The sequence below is a fragment of the Phallusia mammillata genome, chromosome 3 (genome assembly GCF_965637545.1).
Source record: "Phallusia mammillata chromosome 3, kaPhaMamm4.hap1.1, whole genome shotgun sequence".
Taxonomy (NCBI): domain Eukaryota; kingdom Metazoa; phylum Chordata; class Ascidiacea; order Phlebobranchia; family Ascidiidae; genus Phallusia; species Phallusia mammillata.
Window position 1 is genome coordinate 28,223,453 of NC_137254.1, and position 11,839 is coordinate 28,235,291.

General features: G+C 36.0%; 1 long non-coding RNA gene across 1 annotated transcript; it reads right to left on the bottom strand.

Moving 5' to 3' along the window:
* Positions 1 to 2,061: 2,061 nt before the first annotated feature.
* LOC145218834 (uncharacterized) lies at positions 2,062 to 11,747 on the bottom strand. The gene is made up of 18 exons (XR_013857753.1): positions 11,592 to 11,747; positions 11,440 to 11,526; positions 11,194 to 11,302; positions 10,545 to 10,900; positions 9,901 to 10,237; positions 9,262 to 9,593; positions 8,977 to 9,060; positions 8,651 to 8,708; positions 7,940 to 8,275; positions 7,711 to 7,794; positions 7,386 to 7,443; positions 6,530 to 7,061; positions 5,971 to 6,302; positions 5,739 to 5,822; positions 5,470 to 5,525; positions 5,029 to 5,078; positions 4,504 to 4,583; positions 2,062 to 4,352 (listed from the first exon to the last, which is right to left on the bottom strand). It is a non-coding gene; the product is annotated as an uncharacterized LOC145218834 (long non-coding RNA).
* Positions 11,748 to 11,839: the final 92 nt, after the last annotated feature.

Below are 11,839 nucleotides of genomic sequence, written 5' to 3' on the forward strand. Positions count from 1 at the left end.
TGTTGCGATTCTATGTTGTGGTTTGTGCGTTTTTTTGCGTTTCTATGTTGTGCGTTTTTTTGTGTGTCTATGTTGTGCAATGTGCGTATTTTTGCTTTTGCGTTTCTATGTTGTGTTTTTTTGCGTTTCTATGTTGTTCGTTGTGCGTTTTTTTGCTTGTGTTTTTTGCGTTTCTATGTTGTTGTGGGTTGTGCGTTTTTTGCGTTTCTATGTTGTTCGTTGTGCGTTTTTTTGCTTGTGTTTTTTGCGTTTCTATGTTGTTGTGGGTTGTGCATTTTTTGCGTTTCTATGTTGTGTGGGTTGTGCGTGTTTTGCGTTTCTATGATGTGTGGTTTTATGTGTGTTCTATGTTGTGCGATGTGCGTTTTTTTGCTTTTGCGTTTTTTTGCGTTTCTATGTTGTGTGGGTTGTGGGTTTTTTGCGTTTCTATGTTGTTCGTTGTGCGTTTTTTTGCTTCTGTTTTTTTGCGTTTCTATGTTGTTTTGCTTTTGCGTTTTTTGGGTTCTGTGTTGTGTGGGTTGTGCGTTTTGTTGCGTTCTATGTTGTGGTTTGTGCGTTTTTTGCGTTTCCATGTTGTGTGGGTTGTGTGTTTTTTGCTTTTCTATGTTGTGTGTGTTGTGCGTTTTTTGCGTTTCTATGTTGTGGTTTGGCGTTTTTGTGTGTGTTTGTTTTTTTTGCTTTTGCGTTTTTTGCGTTTCTATGTTGTGTGGGTTGTGTCTTTTTCTGTGGTGAAATAAAATCGTTTTGATTTTTGTCAGTTTTGTGGGGGGCGTCACAGGAAAAAACCGAATTTTCGCTCTCTTTACAGCCGAATTTTCTCTCTCTCTACAGCCGAATTTTCGCTCTCTTTACAGCCGAATTTTCGCTCTCTCTCTAGAGCCGAATTTCTCTCTAGAGCCAAATCCGAATTTTCTCCTCTCTCTCTCTACAGCCGAATTTTCGCTTCTCTTTACAGCCGAATTATCTATTTCTCTACAGCCGAATTTTCTCTCTCTCTACAGCCGAATTTCTTTCTCTCTACAGCCGAATTTTCGCTCTCTCTACAACCGAATTTTCGCTCTTTTTACAGCCGAATTTTCGCTCTCTCTCTACCGCCGAATTTCTCTCTAGAGCCGACTCCGAATTTTCTACTCTCTCTACAGCCGAATTTTCGCTTCTTTTTACAGCCGAATTTTCGCTTCTCTTTAGAGCCGAATTTTCTCTACAGCCGATTTTCGCACTCTCTCTACAGCCGAATTTCCTCTTTCTCTACAGCCGAATTTTCGCTCTCTCTCTACAGCCGAGAATTTTCGCTTCTCTTTACAGCCGAATTTTCGCTTCTTTTTACAGCCGAATTTTCGCTTCTCTTTAGAGCCGAATTTTCTCTACAGCCGATCTCTCTCTACAGCCGAATTTTCGCTTCTTTTTGCAGCCGAATTTTCACTTCTCTTTAGAGCCGAATTTTCTCTACAGCCGATTTTCGCACTCTCTCTACAGCCGAATTTTCGCACTCTCTCTACAGCCGAATTTTCGCTTCTTTTTACAGCCGAATTTTCGCTTCTCTTTAGAGCCGAATTTTCTCTACAGCCGAATTTCTTTCTCTCTACAGCCGAATATTTTCGCACTCTCTCTACAGCCGAGAATTTTCGCTTCTCTTTACAGCCGAATTTTCGCTTCTCTTTAGAGCCGAATTTTCTCTACAGCCGAATTTCTTTCTCTCTACAGCCGAATTTTCTCTCTCTCTACAGCCGAATTTTCGCTCTCTCTCTGCAGCCGAGAATTTTCGCTTCTCTTTACAGCCGAATTTTCGCTTCTTTTTACAGCCGAATTTTCGCTTCTCTTTAGAGCTGAATTTTCTCTACAGCCGAATTTTCGCTTCTTTTTGCAGCCGAATTTTCGCTTCTCCAGCCGAGAATTTTCGCTTCTCTTTACAGCCGAATTTTCGCTCTCTCTCTACAACCGAATTTTCGCTCTTTTTACAGCCAAATTTTCGCTCTCTCTCTACAGCCGAATTTCTCTCTAGAGCCGAATCCGAATTTTCTCTCTCTCTACAGCCGAATTTTCTCTCTTTACAGCCGAATTTTCTCAGCCGAACAAATAGAAAACCCAACAACTTTCAACACAAACAACATGGAAAACTGCAAAAAACACAACATAGAAAACGCACAACTCTCAACACAGACAACATAGAAAAACGCAACAACTCACAACACAGACAACATAGAAAAACGTACAACTCACAACACAGAAAAATGCACAACTCTCAACACAGACAACATAGAAAAATGCTAGATAAACGAACAACACAGGCAACATAGAAAAACGCCCAACTCTCAACACAGACAACATAGAAAAATGCAATACACATACCATAGAAAACGCACAACTCTCAACACAAATAACATATAAAAACGCAACAACCCACAACACAGACAACATAGAAAAACACAACATAGAAAAAAACTTCCATACACAGGCAACATAGAAAAACGCAAAAAAACACAACATAGAAACGCAAAAACGCACAACATAGATACACTAATAAAAAACGCACAACTCTAGAAAACTGCAAAAAAACATAGCATAGAAAACCCAACAACTTTCAACACAGACAACATGGAAAACTGCAAAAAACACAACATAGAAAACGCACAACTCTCAACACAGACAAACATCACAACTCTAACAACTCACAACACAGACAACATAGAAAAACGTACAACTCACAACACAGAAAAATGCACAACTCTCAACACAGACAAACTCACAACTCTCAACACAGACCACATAGAAAAATGCATAACTCACAAAAGCGGAGAACATAGAAAAATACAACATAGATAAACGAACAACACAGGCAACATAGAAAAACGCCCAACTCTCAACACAGACAACATAGAAAAATGCAATACACATACCATAGAAAACGCACAACTCTCAACACAAATAACATATAAAAACGCAACAACCCACAACACAGACAACATAGAAAAACACAACATAGAAAAAAACTTCCATATACAGGCAACATAGAAAAACGCAAAAAACACAACATAGAAACGCAAAAACGCACAACATAGATACACTAATAAAAAACGCACAACTCTAGAAAACTGCAAAAAACACAGCATAGAAAACCCAACAACTTTCAACACAGACAACATGGAAAACTGCAAAAAACACAACATAGAAAACGCACAACTCTCAACACAGACAAACATCACAACTCTCAACACAGACAACATAGAAAAATGCAATACACATACCATAGAAAACGCACAACTCTCAACACAAATAACATATAAAAACACAACCACCCACAACACAGACAACATAGAAAAACACAACATAAAAAAAAAACTTCCATACACAGGCAACATAGAAAAACGCAAAAAACACAACATAGAAACGCAAAAACGCACAACATAGATACACTAATAAAAAACGCACAACTCTAGAAAACTGCAAAAAACACAGCATAGAAAACCCAACAACTTTCAACACAGACAACATGGAAAACTGCAAAAAACACAACATAGAAAACGCACAACTCTCAACACAGACAAACATCACAACTCTAACAACTCACAACACAGACAACATAGAAAAACGCAACAACTCACAACATAGAAAAACGCAACAACTCACAACACAGAAAAATGCACAACTCTCAACACAGAAAAATGCACAACTCTCAACACAGACCACATAGAAAAATGCATAACTCACAAAAGCGGAGAACATAGAAAAATACAACATAGATAAACGAACAACACAGGCAACATAGAAAAACGCCCAACTCTCAACACAGACAACATAGAAAAATGCAATACACATACCATAGAAAACGCACAACTCTCAACACAAATAACATATAAAAACGCAACCACCCACAACACAGACAACATAGAAAAACACAACATAAAAAAAAATTCCATATACAGGCAACATAGAAAAACGCAAAAAACACAACATAGAAACGCAAAAACGCACAACATAGATACACTAATAAAAAACGCACAACTCTAGAAAACTGCAAAAAACACAGCATAGAAAACCCAACAACTTTCAACACAAACAACATGGAAAACTGCAAAAAACACAACATAGAAAACGCACAACTCTCAACACAGACAAACATCACAACTCACAACACAGACAACATAGAAAAACGCAACAACTCACAACACAGACAAAAAGTGGAGAAGGCTACGGAGGCAGAGAATGTACGAAATAACGAATCTCAAAGCGTACTTAAAAAAAGAATTTAATGCATACAATATTTTGACAAAAAGTCAGACAAGAAGTTCCTGGTGGCAGTGTTCAGCAAATTTGCGAAGGTCTACGAGGGTAAAAACGGTTTGCGACGAAATCTAAAACAAAATAATGTTCAACCATAAAAGCTATGTACATCAAAATGGAGAATATCTAATAGCATCTAATGTTAATGGTTTACGTTTATTGTGAAATGAAATGAAATGTTACATGTAGGAGATGTGTTTTATTAGCATGTTTGCAAGTTACCTTAAACGTGAAAAGGCTTTGTTCCTCACAATTCCAGTTTCTTCTCCTCACGGAAGACGACCATCGCTTTTTCTCGTAAACTGTAAAACAAAAACAGGGAGGCAGAAACTTATAGACAATTAAAGCTAGATTATCGTGTGCAAAAATATGTCAACATGCGAAGACAGAATAAGTGCACGTCAAACTGCATTCCCATCTTAGACCAAACACTAAATGTAATAAAACAATTAGGATTATATCACAAGAACTAATGACGGCATTTGCGCCAGACAAAAATTTACGAATTATGACATTTTAAAAATACTTTGTTTCGCAAATTAGCCAAGCAAACACTTTTACTAATGCTGACCCACTAATAGTTACCCAAAACACATAACACGTAAAAAAGTAAAATGCAACATGCTCAAGCACAGGGTTAATCAGCATGGTAGAAGCGTTTGTTCGCTGTTTTTTAAACAGCATTTCAAATTTAGTATTAGGCGGATTTAATTTATCTTTACTCTGTGAATCTTAGGCCCTACTTACATTGCTGACTTTCGTATCAGAGCCGTATCAGGTGGTGTTGTGACTCTAATCTGAAACAACCAACAAAAGTTCAATAGTTATCCCTCAGAGTTAGGCAAAATTAATCTATTTTAACCTTATATGGCACTTAATACACAAGCGGTTGGTTTATATGTTGTTATATTAGCGGCGCGGAATACATTAAACACTTATTAAACACTCACTAAGTACACAAGCGGTACGTTATATATGTTTTATAAATAAGTAATGTATATTTTAAGTATTGTACACGTATGCGTTTTATTATATTGTAGTGTTGTGCCTACTGTGTTTGTTTAGTTAGGTTTTCTCGTTTTATATGCTACATCTGTGTAACGTTTGCATTAATAAATATTACTTACGCTCTTACGTACTATTATATTATTGTTAGTTTATGCAACTGGAACGCGCTATTTAACTTACATTGCTGCCTTGAAAGTGCTTTCATCCATCTGGGGACGTAGGTTTATATCCGAAATCTGAAAAAACAACAGTTGTTCAGCGTGTACAAATCAGGCAGCTTATTCAGGACATTATTTGTTTTTAAAAATGTATTGAAACATATTCAATATAATTATTAACCCTCCCATAGACATAGTCCCTACATACATCACGCATTTTTTTACGGTCAAGTAAAATATAACTCAGAAACTACATGGCAATACAAATAAGGTCACAACAGCATTACTTACATTCAGTATCCAGTCCTTCAGTACATCGATTCCATATGAAAACTCCTGGGATGTTTACATCAGGAAAGGATTGTTGATCCTACACTAAAAACAACAGGTTCTCAGTTCCGCGAATAAATGTGTACAATTCAGAGTAGGTTTGTATCAGCTACAAACTAATGGTTGTAAATTATGCATAAATAAATTGTACATACACCCATTATATAAGCAACCAAGCCAATAACATACTTACAACTTTGGCGTTATCGCTTCATGGTCTCGGTAACACTTCCCTTCGGCATCCGATATTTTCCTGCAATACCAAAGCAGAAGCAGTACCACGAATTCACAGACAATTTAAACTGCATTAAAATATGTTTTTGGCAAGTCAACATGTGGAGACGGCATAGTGCACTTTACACAGTCCCCACATGCTGGTCCTATTATATATTATAAACTACACACTATATATGTTCAACCCTTTTAAAATCTACTTGCCTATTATTTTAAGTTCCATGTTGCAAAACCTCGCATGCCACTTCAGTCGCATAAAAGGACTTTCTTTCCATTGCTTTATTGGATAACCTGAAACAAAATAAACTAGCAGTATAAACAAGTATTTGAAAAGTAACCTAGTTATATTAACTCGCAAACAAAATTTCGGTATCTTGCAAAAAGTAAACCAGTGTTCACCCAAGTTTACTTCTACACAGAAACCGAACAAATAGCACCTAATGTTAATGTAATACGTATATTGTGAAATAAAATGTTAAGTGTAGGAGATGTAGTTTGCTACCATGATTACAAGTTACCTTAAACGTAAGAAGGCCTTGTTCCCCTCAATTCCAGTTTCTTCTCGTCACAGAAACGACCATCGCTTTTCTACCGAAACTGCAAAAAAAAACAGGGACGCAGAAACGTATAGACAATAAAGTTACGTTATCATGTGCTAAAATATGTCAACATGCGAAGACAGGTATAAGAACTATTGTGTGGTTACGTCACAAACAACGATGACGTCATAAAACTTTTAACGCTGAACGTCCTTATATTAATCAAAAATTAGCAGCGCACTTCTACCGATGCCGACAAACAAATAGCCTAGTCCTCTTAAAACACACGCCATGCAGAATTGTAAGTGCAACATGCTCAAGCACGGGCTATAGCTATTCGTATCAACATGCTAGAAGTGTTTTTAAATTAAACTTTACGTGAGTTAATTGTGTCATACATTGTACGTTTTGCGGCGAATGTCATTGTTTAGCAACTGTTAGTCAACTTGCATTGCTTCATTGGAAGGTCTTTTATCCATCTCTGAAAGTATTTGGGCTTTACATCAAAAATCTGAAACAAATCAACAATATAAAGTATTTTAACATCGGGGAAGGATAGCAAAAGCTTTCGCAGCCTTTTTACAACTTAATTTGTTTTTAAAAATGTAATTAAGCATATTCAATTTATCAATGTTCTTTCCAATAAACCCCTCAACTAAGTTACGTTATCTAAAGTATTATGAACGTATTGTAGCGTTGTGCATACTGTGTGTTTGTTTGTTATTTTTAATTGCTTTTTTATTATTAAGACGGCACATCTGTTTAACGTTTGCATTATTAAATATTACTTACGCTCTTACGTATTATCATATCATAGTTAGTTTATTTAACTTACATATTGCTGCCTTTGAAGGGCTTTTATCCATCTCGGACCGTAGGTTTATATCCAAAATCTGAAAAAAATCAGCAGTTGTTTAGAGTGTACAAATAAGGTCAAAGTAAGGCATTGAAAGCAAAATGTTTCGCAGCTTAGTTAGAACATTATTTGTTTCTAAAAATTTATTGAAACATATTTAATATAATTATTATTAACCCTCAAACTACATTTTCCATAAACATAGGCACCTTACATACATCACGCATTTTTACGGCAAAGTGAAATGTGCATAGATTCGCAAATTACATTGCAATACCAATCAGGTCATAACAGCACTACTTACATTCAGTATCCAGTCATTTAATACATCGCTTCAACAAGAAAATTCCCGGGATGTTTACATCAGGAATGGATTGTTGATCCTACACTAAAAACAACAGGATATCAGCTCAGCGAATGAATGTGCACAATTCAGAGTAAGGTTTGTATCCACTATAAATTAATGGTTGTAAATTATAAAGAAATAAATGGTACATACACCCATTATATAAGCACGCAAGTCACTAACAAACCTTTCAACTTTTCCGTTATGACTTTATGGTCTCCGAAATACTTTCGTTCCGATTCCGATATTTTCCTGTAAACCCAAAGCAGAAGCAGTACCACGAATTCAGATACAAATTAAACAACAGCAAAATATGTTTTTGGCAAGTAAACATGTGGAGACGGCATAGTGCACTTTACACAGTCCCCACATGCTGTCCCTATTATATTAGAAACTACACACTTAAATATGTTCAACTCTTATTATGTGCACTTGCCTATTATTTTAAGTTTCATGTTACGAGACCTCGCTTGCCACTTCAGTCGCATAAAAGGACTTTCTTTCCATTGCTTTATTGGATAACCTGAAACAAAATGAACTAGCAGTATAAACAAGTATTTAAAAAGTAAACTAAATATATTAACTCGCAAACTATATTTCGCTATCAGCGCAAGTAAACCAATGTGCACCCAACTTTACTTCTCCACAGAAACCGAACAAGTTTACTTCGAGTAATTTAACCCAAAATTATGTACATTAGCATGGAGAATATCTAATAGCACCTAATGTTAATGTAATACATTTAAAGTATGATAAACGTAAACGTAGTTTGGCATTGTATATATCTGCATCTTGTTTTTTTTTTTATTAAGACGGCACATCTGTGTAACGTTTGCATTATTAAATATTACTTACGCTCTTACGTATTATCATATCATAGTTAGTTTATTTAACTTACATATTGCTGCTTTGGAAGGGCTATTATCCATCTCGGACCGTAGGTTTATATCCAAAATCTGTAAAAAATCAGCAGTTGTTTAGAGTGTACAAATAAGGCCTAAAGTAAGGCTGAAATAGCAAAATGTTTCGCAGCTTAGTTAGAACAATATTTGTTTCTAAAAATTTATTGAAACATATTTAATATAATTATTATTAACCCTCAAACTACATTTTCCATAAACATAGGCACCTTACATATATCACGCATTTTTACGGAAAAGTGAAATGTGCATAGATTCACAAATTACATTGCAATACCAATAATGTCACAACAGCATTACTTACATTCAGTATCCAGTCATTCAATACATCGCTTCAACAAGAAAACTCCCGGGATGTTTACATCCGGAATGGATTGTTGATCCTACACTAAAAACAACAGGTTCTCAGTTCGGCGAATAATGTGCACAATTCAGAGTAAGGTTTGTATCTCCTGTAGCGGTCATGATATTAATGTGCACAAAGACTGCCGTTTACGTTTCACTACTATAAACTAATGGTTGTTAATTATGCAGAAATAAATGGTACATACACCCATTATATAAGCACCCAAGTCACTAACAAACTTACAACTTTGACGTTATCGCTTCATGGTCTCGGTAACACTTCCCTTCGGCTTCCGATATTTTCCTGCAATACCAAAGCAGAAGCAGTACCACGAATGTACAAAAAATTAAACAACATTAAACTCCGTTTTTAACAAGTCAACATGTGGAGACGGCATAGTGCACTTTACACAGTCCCCACATGCTGTCCCTACTATATATTATAAACTACACACTACATATGTTCAACTCTTATAAAATCTACTTGCCTATGTATTTTAAGTTCCGTGTTGCAAGACCTCGCATGCCACCTCAGTCGCATAAAAGGACTTCCTTTCCATTACTTCTTTGGGTAACCTGAAACAAAATAAACCCGCTGCAGAAACAATTATTTGAAAAGTAACCTGGTTATATTAACTCGCAAACAATATTTCGGTATCACTGCAAGAAGTAAACCAGTAAACCATCATTCTATAAGAAAACTCCTGGGATGTTTACATCAGAAATGGATTGTTGACCCTACACTAAAAAGGTTCTCAGTTCAGCGAATGAATGTGTACAATTCAGAGTAAGGTTTGTATCTACTATAAACTAATTGTTGTCAATCATGCAGAAATAAATGGTACGTACACCCATTATATAAGCACCCAAGTCACTAACAAACCTTTCAGCTTTTCCGTTACTGACTTTATGGTCTCCGTAACACTTTCGTTCCGATTCAGATATTTTCCTGTAAACCGAAGCAGAAGCAATACCACAAATATACAAAAAAATAAACAACATTAAACTCCGTTTGTAGCAAGTCAACATGTGGAGACGGCATAGTGCACTTTACACAGTCCCCACATGCTGTCCCTACTATATATTATAAACTACACACTACATATGTTCAACTCTTATAAAATCTACTTGCCTATGTATTTTAAGTTCCGTGTTGCAAGACCTCGCATGCCACCTCAGTCGCATAAAAGGACTTCCTTTCCATTACTTCTTTGGGTAACCTGAAACAAAATAAACCCGCTGCAGAAACAATTATTTGAAAAGTAACCTGGTTATATTAACTCGCAAACAATATTTCGGTATCACTGCAAGAAGTAAACCAGTAAACCATCATTCTATAAGAAAACTCCTGGGATGTTTACATCAGAAATGGATTGTTGACCCTACACTAAAAAGGTTCTCAGTTCAGCGAATGAATGTGTACAATTCAGAGTAAGGTTTGTATCTACTATAAACTAATTGTTGTCAATCATGCAGAAATAAATGGTACGTACACCCATTATATAAGCACCCAAGTCACTAACAAACCTTTCAGCTTTTCCGTTACTGACTTTATGGTCTCCGTAACACTTTCGTTCCGATTCCGATATTTTCCTGTAAACCGAAGCAGAAGCAATACCACAAATATACAAAAAAATAAACAACATTAAACTCCGTTTTTAACAAGTCAACATGTGGAGACGGCATAGTGCACTTTACACAGTCCCCACATGCTGTCCCTACTATATATTATAAACTACACACTATATATGTTCAACCCTTATAAAATCTACTTGCCTATGTATTTTAAGTTCCGTGTTGCAAGACCTCGCATGCCACCTCAGTCGCATAAAAGGACTTCCTTTCCATTACTTCTTTGGGTAACCTGAAACAAAATAAACCCGCTGCAGAAACAAGTATTTGAAAAGTAACCTAATTACATTAACTCGCAAACAAAATTTCGGTATCACTGCAAGAAGTAAACCAGTAAACCATCGATTCCATTAGAAAACTCCTGGGATGTTTACATCAGGAATGCATTGTTGATGATACACTAAAAAGGTTCTCAGTTCAGCGAATGAATGTGCACAATTCAGAGTAAGGTTTGTATCTACTATAAACTAATTGTTGTCAATCATGCAGAAATAAATGGTACATACACCCATTATATAAGCAACCAAGTCACTAACAAACTTACAACTTTGGCGTTATCGCTTCATGGTCTCGGTAATACTTCCCTTCGGCTTCCGATATTTTCCTGCAGTACCAAAGCAGAAGCAGTACCACGAATTCACAGACAATTTAAACTGCATTAAAACATGTTTTTAACAAGTCAACATGTGGAGACGGCATAGTGCACTTTACACAGTCCCCACATGCTGGTGCTATTATATATTATAAACTACACACTTATATATGTTCAACCCTTATAAAATCCACTTGCCTATTATTTTAAGTTCCATGTTGCGAGACCTCGCATGCCACTTCAGTCGCATAAAAGGACTTTCTTTCCATTGCTTATTTGGATAACCTGGAACAAAATAAACTAGCAGTAGAAACATGTATTTGAAAATAAAAACAAATATATTTACTTACAAACTATAATGCGGTATCACTGCAAGAAGTAAACCAGTAAACCATCGATTCCATAAGAAAACTCCTGGGATGTTTACATCAGGAATGCATTGTTGATCCTACACTAAAAAGGTTCTCAGTTCAGCGAATGAATGTGCACAATTCAGAGTAAGGTTTGTATCTACTATAAACTAATTGTTGTCAATTATGCAGAAATAAATGGTACATACACCCATTATATAAGCACCCAAGTCACTAACAAACTTACA